The sequence below is a fragment of the Acinonyx jubatus genome, chromosome B2, assembly GCF_027475565.1.
Source record: "Acinonyx jubatus isolate Ajub_Pintada_27869175 chromosome B2, VMU_Ajub_asm_v1.0, whole genome shotgun sequence".
In the NCBI taxonomy this organism is placed as follows: domain Eukaryota; kingdom Metazoa; phylum Chordata; class Mammalia; order Carnivora; family Felidae; genus Acinonyx; species Acinonyx jubatus.
In genome coordinates this window covers 83,655,598-83,668,847 of record NC_069385.1, presented here as the reverse complement: position 1 = coordinate 83,668,847, position 13,250 = coordinate 83,655,598, and the positions used below count along the sequence as shown (strand labels likewise).

The 13,250-nt window shown below is 36.5% G+C and overlaps 1 long non-coding RNA gene across 1 annotated transcript in view; it reads left to right on the top strand.

The window, feature by feature from the left end:
• The window catches only part of LOC113598801 (uncharacterized), a 285,808-nt gene that overhangs the window by 234,901 nt on the left and 37,657 nt on the right, over positions 1 to 13,250 (top strand). The window contains exon 3 of the long non-coding RNA XR_003419528.2: positions 1,967 to 2,070. This is a non-coding gene — a long non-coding RNA (uncharacterized LOC113598801). The remainder of the gene's footprint in view (positions 1 to 1,966; positions 2,071 to 13,250) is intronic.

Genomic DNA, 13,250 nt, shown 5'->3' with positions numbered 1-13,250 from the left:
CAGTATTCTCATTTGTTATAGAATAAAGAAAGTCTTCTCAAAGTGTTTTGTGAAGATTAAATAAAATATCATTTGTAAGGTCCTGGCACATAATAATCATTTTTCTCTGTATTATAGATTTTCCTAGAAAGCATCAGATACGTAAATGGAGACAGTGTATTTTTAACACTTCTAAATCTTTCATTTATACAGGGTCTGAGAGAGCTTGCTATTTGCGTAATGGGTTATCAGTCAAGGTTGATTAGAGCAAGGAAGAGAACAACCTAATCTGAAAACTTAAAAGTATTGATGGGCCAATGGGAGAGCCGAGAGTGGCATTGCCAAGAGAAAAACTTTGAAGGAATTAGCATGCTCAGTTAGCAGAGCTCCAGATGACAACCAAGTCGGTCATGCACAGCATTTCTGTCCCATACCTCTCCTTTCTCAGTTTCTAGCCCTGCAAAGATCTCCAATGGCAGTGGGAAGTTTGGGGGACTGGTGAAAGAGAAAAGTCTACACCATGACTCTCTTTTCTAACACAACCCTCCAAAAGCGAAGTCAAACACTTGAATTTAGATTAAATTATTTATAATTTAATTACCTTTAGAATTTTCATATAAGGTGGGAATTGACATTTTTTTGCCTCACAAAAAGAGACTTGCAGTGATCAGGAAAGCTATAAATACTTCCCCAAATTTTACCTAAAATGAGTGCAAATCATGGAACAGATTTGCGATGACAGTGGTCGGAAACAATAAAATTACTCTCTTTTTTTTGCACTCTACTATATCCAAATCATCCAATTCAATTAACTACAGTGTTACTTAATTTATAATTTCTTTGTAATCAGAGAATAGGGTAAATATTTATTATAAACTTTTAAGTGTCATACGTGAGGCAGACACCTATGGAACAAGATTCATGTTAGGTGCAGAAATAGCCCTAGTTTTGAGAGTGACATTCTTCTTTCTTTGGTACCAGGGGTTGAAACTTAATTGTCATGTATACTAACTATGTCAATATCTATATATTTATGATATGTTTATGTTATAAATGAATAGACTGAGGGGAATTCCAGCTTTTTGGAAGTTAATACAAAAGACATGTTAAGAGACAAGTACTTAAGAAAGGTGTAATTAATGAAAAAAGTAAGGAAGAAATATACTCAAGAGATACTTTGCAGGAAAAATTATAATACTCAGTCACTAATTGATAAAGAAATGAAGGAGAAGGAGTAGTTTAAAGTGACTTCAAATTTTCAAGATTTCTTGGTCACTTGTATAACAAGAATGCCTTCCTTAGTGAAATGACTCATTTCCAAGAAAAATAATTTTGCACCTGTAAAAGCTTAATTTATACTTTCTGACCCTGTTATGCTTTGGTGGGCTTTGCAATGCCAAGGGTTTGGGGGCAGGGTATTAAATGAAGAGGGGTCTGGTTCTTGGTCATCATCTATTGGTGCTAGCATCTGTAAAGACAGCTACATTTCCATATGATCTTTTACCCTGTCACCATTATTCATTTTTCTTTCTGTGCAAAAGACCATCAAGATAACTAGGGCTTACTGCTATGTCCATGTAACTCTTGGTAGCATAAGCAATTGAAGTTTTCTGCCTCCATGAAGCACAGTAGGATGCACAGGGATACATAAGACTCATATTCACAAGGGTCCCTAAAAGGAACAAATGGCACATTCATATTAATGTATCTCGGAGAGAGTTTATTTACACAGGAAATAATTCTAAAGATGTGAATGTAAGCAGACAACAAGGGATAGTACAGGTACACAGAACTAGTAGCAGACCCTAAAAGTGAAAGGAGAAAGAGGCTACCAGAACCTAGAAGGGGAGACAATTAGGAAGTGAAGCTGACTTGAAAGGAGGAGTGATCATCCAAGGGATGCAGCCAACCTAAGGTGACTCTTCAGGAAGGGCTTCAGGGGTTTAAATATCTTGATATCACACTTTTTCTTCATTTTCTTCTGTAGTCCCCATTGGTCAAATCCCACTGGAACCAGTAGGAAGAGAGCAAAATAGAAGAGGAAAGTGAATCTGGAGGGGCAAATGGAAGATATGTGGCATGAGATATTAGGTATGTCAACTTAGATAACCACCTTTGGTAATGTTTTGTCTATTGACTTTTACTCTACTGAGTACAAGGTGTTTGCTTGTTTGTGTGTTTGTTTTACCATACTTGCCAGTTTTTAGGCTATATTGGAGACAAGAGCCCTTTATCCTTACAAACTATCTGAGATTCCTTCTCTGGGCTTGGAATGTCAAAGGTGGTTCATTTCTTCTTAAGGAAAAACAATATGTTTGGGGTGCATGGGTGGCTCAGTCAGTTAAACATCCAACTCTTGATTTTGGCTTAGGTCATGGTCTCATGGTTCATGGGATTCAGGCCTGTTTTGGGCTCTGTGCTGACAGTGTGTAGCCTGCTTGGGATTCTCTCTCTCCTTCTCTCTCTGCACCTCCCCTCACTCTCTGTGTCTCTCTCTCAAAATAAATAAACTTAAAAAACATAATTTTAAAGCACTTTGATTCTTCTTTTTCTTTACTCCCTTTACTTATAAGCTTTTATTTCTGATCAGTTCATATTACTCCCATCTGATGATTATTAAAAAGTAAGCAAGCATCAATTAGTTCCAGATGCATATATTATAACTGTACCAGAGAAACATGACAGGGTTGAACAAAACAAACCCAGAGTGGTGACAGAGGTGGGGACTCTGAATAAAGGCTTCACAGAAAGCAAGACCCTCGAGTCAAAACATCTGAATACAATCAGTGTCGCATCTGGCATTTAAATAACTCTTTGACTTCAGAGATGCACAGACTTAGACCCTGGGCTACATGCATTGAATCTTTACTGAATTTAAGCAAACATCTTATTCTTCATTCTTATTCTCTACCGCACCTTTTCCCCACAAAGATCACTTATTTTGGTGGTGTCAACACCATGTTCTCTATGTTTGAGACCCAGAAGATTCTCTCAGACATCTTTTAGTACTTTCATGTCCAAAGTAAAAATTAACAAATAATTCTAGCAATCAACAACAACAGAGGAGAGTGGCCCATCAGGAATGAAGGTTTGTATTAGTCTACTAAGTAAAGAATTCAGTCGAGCTGATTTTCTGCTTGAGAACAAAAGACACTTAGTGGAAAAGGAAGTGATAAAATACCGCTTACAGTTTTGCTTTATTGCCCGCTGGTGGCCATGATTGTGCTTCAGTGAACACTACTGAAGTGCTTATTGGAAATGGTGGCATAATCCTTGTCCCTCTTCCCTAATCTCAGGTGGGGGGAAGCTTTCACTATTTTACTGTCAAATATGTTTGCTGTAGATTGTGCTAGAAGGTCTTTATCATATTAAGAAGTTCTGTTCTAGTTGCTAAGATTTTTTACAAGGAATGGGTATTAATGTTTGTCAAGTATTTTTATTGTGTAAATACTGAAATGATCACATATCTTTTCTTTTTTAACAGTTATGGGGTTATTAACATTGAGTTATTTTTGAGTGTTAATCCAGCCTTGTGTTCCTGGACTAATTCTCTCATGGTTGTAGTATATTCTTTTTAAATATCACTGCTTTCAATTTGCTAATATTTTATTTAGCATTTGAGTGTTTATCTTCATATAGGAAATCTATGAATTTCCTTTCTAACAGTGCCCTTGTCAAGTTTGGGTATCAAAGTTATGGTAGTCTCATACAAAAGTTCGGAAGTGTTTGTATATTTTTCTGTTTTCTGGAAGAGATTGCGCAAGATTGATGTTATGTTTTCCCTAAATAAAATAATTAAATGGAAGAATTCACCAGTGATGCTATCTGGGTTTTAGCCTCTTTTTTTTTTTTTTTTTTTTTTTTTTTGTGGAAAGGTACTTGGGTATAGATTTTATTTCTTTAATTATTGTTGTAATATTCACATATTTTATTTCTTCTTGTTTTGGTAAATTGTATTTTTCAAGGATTTCATCCATTTTCTCTAAAATTTTTATGGGTATAAAGGTGTTTATAATATTCTGATTGTCTTTTTAAGTTACTAGATATATGTAGAGATGTGTCCTTTTATAGTCCTGATGATTTATATCCCTCCTTCCAGATCAATTCTGTTAGGAGTATTTCAACATTATTAATCTTTTGAAAATAGCTCTGATTATTGATTTTTCTATATATCGATTTCTGCTCTTATATTATCATTTAAATTTTTTTTTAATGTTTATTTATTTTTGAGAGAGAGAGAGCATAAATGGGGAGGGGCAGAGAGAGAGGGAGACACAGAATCTGAAGCAGGCTCCAGGCTCTAAGCTGTCAGCACAGAGCCCAAGGTGGGGCTCAAACCCACCAGCGGTGAGATCATGACCTGAACTGAAGTCAGATGCTTATCTGATTGGGCCAGATTATTTTTTTATACTTATTATTATTTTTTATATACTTATTATGCTTATATACTTATATACTTATTATTATTTTTTATACTTTTTGGGCTTGGTTTTCTATTCTTTTCCTAGGTGCCTGAGATACATGCTTAGAGAATTGATGTTCAGCTCTAAAGCATTACATTTTCTTCTAAACACTACTTTAGATACAGTCCACCATTTTCAATATGTTCTAACTTCACTCTAGTTCAACTTCAAGTAAATTTACAATTTTGATTTCATATATTCATTTATATATGGGCCACTTATAATTGTATTTCTTAAATTTCCAAACATTTGGCAATTTTCTAGTTATCTTTTGCCTTTATTTCTAGCTTAATTCCATATAATACATGAGTTCAGTCTTTGAAATTCATCAAGACTTTGTTGTATCAGCATTAACCGCATTAATTTTGGTTAATGACCCGTGTGTACTTGCAAAGAAGTTAATTTGGTCATTGTTAGATGCAATGTTATATATATGTTAATTAGATGAAATACATGAATTGCATTTTTAGGTTTATATCCCTATGGATTTTTGGTTTACTTCTTTCACCATCTGCTAAGAAAAAGCATAAAATCTGTTGTATGATTTTGGGTGTGTCTACTGTTCCTCTCATTCTGTCAGTTTTTTCCTTTTATATTTTAACTCTATGTTCTTGATAGCACACACAAATTTAGAGCTGTTTTATCTTCCTGGAAGATGAACTACCTCACGTTGGCTGTGTTATTATGAAATGTCTATCTTTACCTCTAATAGTACTATATTAATTAAAATATTCTTTGTCTAATAGTATAGTTACACCGACTTTCTTTTGGCTAACATATATATAGTGTATATTTTTACATTCTTTTACTTTAAAAATTTGTCTTTAAATTGTGTTTCTGGCATGCAGCATATAGTTTTCCCTTAATCTGTCTGGAAAATATAGTATTTTAAGTTCAACATTGAGTCCATTTACATTTAATATAATTATTGATACAGTTGGGTTTTTATCTGTCATCTTATTAATCGTTTCTATTTGATCCACCTGTTGTATGTTCTGTTTTCTCTGCTTTGCTTTCATATTTTGGCCTATTAAATAACTTTTATTATTTCATTTTTCCTACTATTAGTTTATTAGTGACACTTTAAAACTAAGCCTATACTTTTCTTCAGCTGTTATTAAATTGACAAATATCTGTCCATGTCTTGTAACAGATTATCACATTTCTATTTCTATAATAATGCTAAAATTCTGAAACACTTTAACCTGCTTTATTCCTATTCTGTTTCCACGTTGCTGGCATAGATTTTATTTCTACATACATTTTAAACTACACTAGACATTATGTTATCTTTTGTTAATCAAATCTGTTTGTATTTACTCGTATTTATGCCTTTCATTTCTCTTCAATTCTTTCTTGCATTTCTGTGTTTCCATCTGGAATGATTTTATTTCTACCTGAAGAACTTCTCTAAGATGACATAAGGTTTCTCTGTCATGCTCTTTACTTCATTCTGAGCCTTCATCAGCAATGCCTTTAAGTGTAATTCTACCAAACAGTGTGTTCAATGAGTTTTAGTCTTTTTTTAGCATGCTCCTCAAAATGCTCCCGGCCTCTACCCATTGCCTAATCCCAAAGCTACTTCTACATAGTCAGGTACCCCATCTCAGTGCCACAATCTGTAATGGTTTTCTATTGCTCTGGCAACAAATCATCACAAATTTAGTGGCTTAACAACACAGATTAATTATCTGGAGGTCAGAAATCCAAAATGGGTCGGCAGTATTATCTGTTTCCTGTCTTTTCCAGCATTCCTTGCCTTGTGGCAACTTCCTCCATCTTCAAAGCCAGAAAAAAAATATTTTCTGGCTCTGACTCTTTGTTCCATAAAACACCTTTTCTGACTCGAATCCTGCTGCCTTTTTCTCAATCACAACGGCTATTGTGATTCCATTGTGATTATCAGGCTAATTCAGAATAATCTATCCATCTCTCAGGGTACATAATTGACAAGTGAGGCATCACAGCTGCAAGTTTTGGCGATTGAAATGTGGACATCTTTGGGTGGTTTTTATTCAGCCTAACACATGCACCTAATTTGGGAGTATAAATTTCAAGCTCTGAATACTACAAAATTTTAAATTTTTAAATTTAAGACACTTCTTTTTCCCCACTTAAGCTGTTACTTATGTTCTGAAATGCTAAGTCCAAGATTGATTTATTTTTCCTTAGTGTTTCTGCTGTGACTTTTCTTCTTTCAGGCAGAAATGGCATGATGCTCTAGGCGTTGGAAGGGCTGTGGAGTACAATGGATATGGAGATCAGACACATCTTTCAATACCTCAACCTATCCCACTATACTTGCATTTTTTTCATGCTGTAGTCTCATAATTTTACTCTCCAAAATGTCTATTCTTCACCGTTTATATTGGTTAAATTTAAATGACTTATCCAGGATAGTGTTAACTAAACTAATAGAATCATATAGAAAGAGACTTCTCTTAGTTTTGGAATAAAATGAAGAGAAAGAATGCTTTCATTAAAAGGTGACTTCTAGGGTGCAGTGCCTGAGAAGAATAAACATGAAAGGCAACAAAATCTCACTGTCTACTCTTTTCTGATAACAGAGTTAAGCAACTTTACATTTGAAGTGTAACTTTGGTATTCAGTGTTTCTACCCATTGATAGTACTGCTATTTAGCAGCCCTATAATTCTAGTTAGGCTTTAGCATGTACTGCTGGTTAAGATGCCATGAGGTTCTTATACTTAGTCTAACAATCATATCTGGACATCTCTCTTTTTCCTATAAAAGTTATTCTCTGGAAGGATATTTTTTGACTGAAGCAAGCTCTCTAGTGGAAAAATGAAAGTACAGTTTTGACACCTCTGTCACAATCAAATGATTTAAAAAGATTGATTTAGAATCTTATTAGGGGAAAATCAACTGTGTAAGGCTGATTAAAAAACATATTTTAAGTCTTCTAGAGATTATGGAATTTGGCATAGATGAGGAAACAGATACGTAGTCAGTGGTTTTGGTGCCTGTAATCCACGGAGCTCTGAGGATCTCATGGTGGGGCCTCAGAGACTGTGCAAAAAGTAAAAGGTCAAACAGGCCAGTCTTCAACCAGAGTGTTCTGTTTTATCTGATTTATGTGTTAGTTCTGGATACCCTTTGTGTGAACAAGGGCTTTTTTTGGCTGAAAAAATTGGATAGGAATTGCAACAAATAATTTGGCCTAAATCCTAGTCAGTGAGGGGCGGGGCCAGGACTAGATCCTGGTCATTTCATTCCTTTGCTCAAACCTCTTCAATGGCTCCCTGTCAACTTCAAAATAAAATATATACTCTTTTGCCACGGCATGCACATTCTTGCTGATCTGACTCTTGTCTACTTCTTTAGCTTATGTTCTGCTCTGCAGTCTTCTTAATGCCCTGAAGACTATCCACAAGTTATGTATTATACCCGGAGTATCCATCCCTGCTCTCCTGATACCGGCAAGCTTCATAACCTTTCCGATTTTTCACTTCCTGTGTCCCTGTACCTCACTGAGGTTTAGGACTCAGTTCTGTACTCCGATAGAATCCTTTATGTGCTCTTTGAATAACATATCGAAGTTGTTGTTTTGTCTTTCTCATCCAGTTAAACTGTTCGCAGTTTGTTTTCTAAAGCTTTCATCTCTGGATCCCTACTGCCTAGCATAAAGTTTGGATCAGTTTGATGATTAAACAGGTAAATCCCAATTTGTTTCTTTCTCCTCTATTCCATTGTATGAAGAAATATTCCTGTGGCATGAGGAAGTAGAATGGTCACCTGAGCCAGCACAAGTAGACCCTGGGGTAATGTAGCAGGAATCTCACACAGAGAGTCATGACACTGAGGCTTTTCTTCCCAGGAAGCAACTTTATTTGTGCCAGCTTGGCTCAGCTGGGTTCATACCCTGAGAACTGAGCCTGGAACGCCACATGGCATAGTTCTTTATACATCTTTTACTTCTTTGTCTCCCATATATGGTAACACACAAACACGCAGTCTGATTAAGTGGTCTCATGTTACAAGGTCATGAGGGATGTCACGAATGTGTATAGCCAGGTTGCCTTGAGGGTTTTTTTTTTTTTTTTTCATTCCTTAGGCAGGGAACCCTACCACAACACTGGCAGCTAGATTCAGGAGAGAGCACCAGGAAGGAAACAAGTGACTCCCAACTGGCATTAGAGTCTATAAATACACTTAGTATTTATTTAATTAAATAGGTGAGCTCATATTTGTTAAATATTTTCTATATAGCCCCAGACATTATTCTAAGAATTGTGGATACAACAGTGAAACATAGAGACAAAATGGAAGCTTACCTTGGAGCTTCCATTCCCGTGAGGGTAAGGTAAATAATCAGTCATTACTTATACAATATGTCGGTGATAAAACTTCTGAAGAAAAATAAAGCAGGGTGAGGTAGATAGAAAACAAATAAGAAAGGAAGTTGATCTACTTATTATAGAGTGATATTAAGAAAGACATCCTTGACAAGATGAGGGATATAAACCAAATAAAGTCTGAACAAAGTGAGATTGAGCCATGCTGGTATTTGTGGGAAGACTACTCCAAGCAGAGGGAACATCAAGTTCAAAGACCTTAAGGCAGAACTGTGTTTGAGAAAGAGGAAGGAAATCAGCCTCAGTGTGGCTGCAGCATAGTAAACAAATAGAGAAGGGAGACAGTGAGGTCAGATGGGCTATGGAACATGACCTGATAAGTCATGGTAAGAATTCTGGTTCTTATTCTGCATGCAGTGGGAAGTTATTGTAGCAGCTTGACTGGAATTTTCATCTGCTTGGATTTTGATCTAGGGGATCTCTGTATGTAGAATATAAGGAGGCAGAAGTAGGAGGAAGGACACTAGTTAGGAGGCTGTTATACTAATGCGGGTAAGAGATGTTGGTGATTTGAACCAGAGTGCAAGTAGTGGAAATAGTGAGGAGTAGCTGAATTCTGGATACATTCAGGAAGTATAGCTGACTTGCGGTTGGACTGGATGTAGAATGTGAGATAAGGGAAGAGACACATATGACCCTTGACTAATGGGAAAGACATAGTTTCCATTACTAAAGTGGAGAAGACTGCTAGAAGAGAACATTTGGGGGGCGGGGAACCAAGACATTTATTCTGTATATGGTAAGATGATTATTAGAAATCCAAGAGGAGGTGTGAAAAATGCAGCTGAATATTTAAGGCTCAATTTCAGGGGCACATTGAGTCAGGAGTGATAAAATTGAAAGTCATCAGAGTGTAGACAATATTTATTGCTGTGACTGGATGAGATTACTCTAGAAGTGATTGTCACAAGAAGAGTTCCAAGGTCTGATTGTTTAGGAGTCAGGAAGATGAAGGGGGACCAGCAAAAGAGAGTGAGAAGGAAAAGCAAGTGGGAAAAACTAAAAACAGTGGTGTCCCAGATGGAAAATAAGATGTATTTTCTAGGAGGGGGAAGTTGATCAACCATGTTAAAAGTTGTTATGTCATAGAGAATTGTCCACTGGATTTGGCAACTCGGGGTGAATTGGTGAAGTAGTAGGGACAGAAGCTTTATTGGAGTGGATTCAAGGAAAAATTGAAAAACAAAATTGGGTCTCGAGGGGCTTTTCTATAAAATGTGGAAGGGAACACAGGATGAAGGAATTTATTTATTTTGTAATTTAAGTTGGAGGTACTATAGCATATCTTTAACTCAGCCTAAAGATGGTAATAGATTGCTGGCTGAAATCTTTGGAACTGGTAACTGGGTCTCTGAGGACATGATACTGTATAGTCGTGTGTCAATAAGGAGGGTAGTAATAGGCAAGCTATGTGGAGGATACTGGGATTCCTGGATCAGGCACAAGTTGAAAGAAAATCTGGGAAGGAAAAGCACTGATGACAAGCCACCTGACCGTTTTTATTTTTTTACTTATTGCTGCCTTCACAAGGGTCCAGATTTCCCTATCTATGAGGAACCAAGTTTCCTAAAGATGCCAGGCTTTTGCTCCATGTCAAGAGCGTGCCACGTTGGACCAGAAACAACTGTAGGTGTTACTGAGGTGCACGTTTTTCAGTAGCTACAGCTTTTCAAGAGCACCATCAAGCAGGTCTTCAGTTTGAATTGATGTTGACAAACACTGAACTCATCAATTGAGTCCCACAGACTTTAAGTATAACCCACCGGCAGTCTTCCTAGGATTTCCTATCTTTCGGATTTCTGTTTTTAATTAAAGATTTTAAATTTTGTCTTTTAAATTGAACTTAGCATCTCTCAGCATTTGGAAAAAGAAAAAGAAAAGAAAACCACAAGTGTAAAAAGTTCACCTGTCTTCTTGGTGATTTCAAAGCAGCACTCAAGAACATCCTCATTTCAGAGGTGGGAAATGATCAATTCCTGACATGTTCCTGTAGGCAAACTTGTCACTGTGGTCTCAGAGACTTTTATGCCTGCCTGTCTTCTCCTGTTCTTTTCATCCTTTTGCTGCACCATTATCTTGGCCTCTTGCCACCTTGTTGAACCAATAGCTCATTCTTCCATTTTGCTTGTATGGTTTACCCCAGTTTGGCTCCACGCCCAGCTCTCCCTACGTTTAATTCACATTGACTCTCTGATTTCCTTCTCTAGACCAAGTGGGAGTCTGGGTGCCAATCTTAAATTTAGGGGTATGAATCTGGAATTCCTAACAACTTCTCTGGGATTTCATGGTGTAGGCAGTCTAGAGTCAGGAGATCAAGACAGGATGATGCTAAGCAGCAGGAAGCCATAGAGACAGTGTGTGGGAAGTAGTAAGGCAGGACTCTATGGAACTTTTTGATTCCACAGCCCGTAGAGTAGCTCCTTTGAGCACGGTTCCCAAAGCCTGCCCTTGGGATTCAAAAGAACATCTTTAGAGTAAACATGATCAACCATGATTTACTCTTCCCTTAAACTCTCTAAATTTACCTCTTCTGCCATCTTGTTCACATATAGATATTACTTTGGAATGCAAAGTGATGAAGCAACTTTAAGTAACAACACAAAGTATTTGTCTTTTTAGTGTTTTCTAGGTAAACTGGGATCTGCTAGGCATGCTCTACCTGAAGCAATGCATTTTTGAATATGTAATTTTATGTCTAGTTTGCAGCAGACGTGTTGGGTTACAAATTTCTCCTGAAATTTTACTAGATAGGTGGCCTCTTAGACCATGAGTAATTGTATCTTACCAATAACTCTCAAACCTTTTTGACTATAAGGCAAATAATTCATCAGTTACCTACCAGGCATGGCTTTATTTGCTAGTGAATAAACAAAGAATTAGAGACAATAGATATGAAACAAGGCAAAATGATAAATAAAAGAGAAATATAACAGTAATTCTACAAATATCTAGCAGCACTGGTAACCACCAACAATGGAGGAAAACACTGAAATTTATAATTAAAAGTTCATCCCCCACATTATGGAAAATCCTGTTATCTGACAATGTGACTACTAGATATGAGTTATATTGTTAAGTGATGGGTGGTGTCAGAATCCTTAGTACACTACACAGTGTGATGCCTCAATAAACTCATATTCTAGTTTTAGTTTATATGCAGACTTTATAACTCATTTAGTTGGCTATTAGTAAGAAGCTCTCAGTCTTTTAGTGCCTAGAAAGGTAACCAAAACTTTGTAGGTTTTTTTATAAATATTTATGAAAGGAATAAAAGAAAGAATGAATAAATTAAAATTAAAGACTGTGGAATTTTGAGTCTTACGGGTCGGAAGCAAACAAAATATAGGAGTTAATCTTATTTTAGACATATTTTAGATAAATCAGTGAAAGCTGAATTGGGATGTGGGCTCAGAGGTGACTTTAGCATGCAAAATTTTTTTAAGAAGCAGCCTGGGATCAATACTTGTGGCCGGGAGGGAAAGAATTCAGATTGGAAAGAGGGAAAAGTCAAACTGTGGGGCTGGCTCATCTTCTTAGCTTTAAAAGCCATATGGATACTGAAAACCTTCAAGATCTGAACTCTCCAGTTATCTCAATAAAGCAGCCAGAAGTAACTATTTTAAAACATAACTTAGATTTTGTCAATCTTCTGTGTACAAACTGCAAAAGCTTTTATTTTTGCTAGAGAGAAATTCCTCAAATATATGTTTGGGTGGCTGAATCGTCTGGGTGGGATACTTGTTTAAATGCAAATTACTGGGTCATACCCACAGATCTCCAGAAGGTTTTCTATGCATGAGAAGAAAAACCTAGGAAAATTTTAAGGAGGAGATAGAACTTAAATGACGGACTGAATCTATATCAGGAAAAAAACTGGAAGAGGATGGGGAATATCTGCACTTTGGGGTAAACCAGCAGGTTGTTCATAGTTTTCCTGCTGACAGATGTATATGCTGGGCAATCCCAATCTGGACTTCATAAAATTGGACTTGGGACCCTATAAAGGATGTGGATATGCCAAACCAGACTTTCAGGAAGACTATACTTCCACAACATTGATGAGATGTCCATGGTGCAGGCCATCAGTGAACTCTTAGGCCTTTAGTAGACATTCTTTCTCCGTCTTGCACTGGGGCAAAGCACCTTGCTAGGGTTACGCTCTTCATGGCCTGGAGGATTTGGAGGCTCAACACGGTCCCTGCTTCAACATCTAGGTCAAACCCACTGATCTGTCACTTTATATTTAAATATCAACTGAATAAAAACCAAAGGCTATTTATCCTCTCTCTTTTTTACTTCCAAAAAAAATGCTGTATAAGCATGTGGCATTTATAGTTAGAATACCATACACAATTTTAATTTTACAATTTGTAAATGGCATGTATTGCATTATTATTTGCATATATCAAAGTATTGGGGAGACTTGATATTAT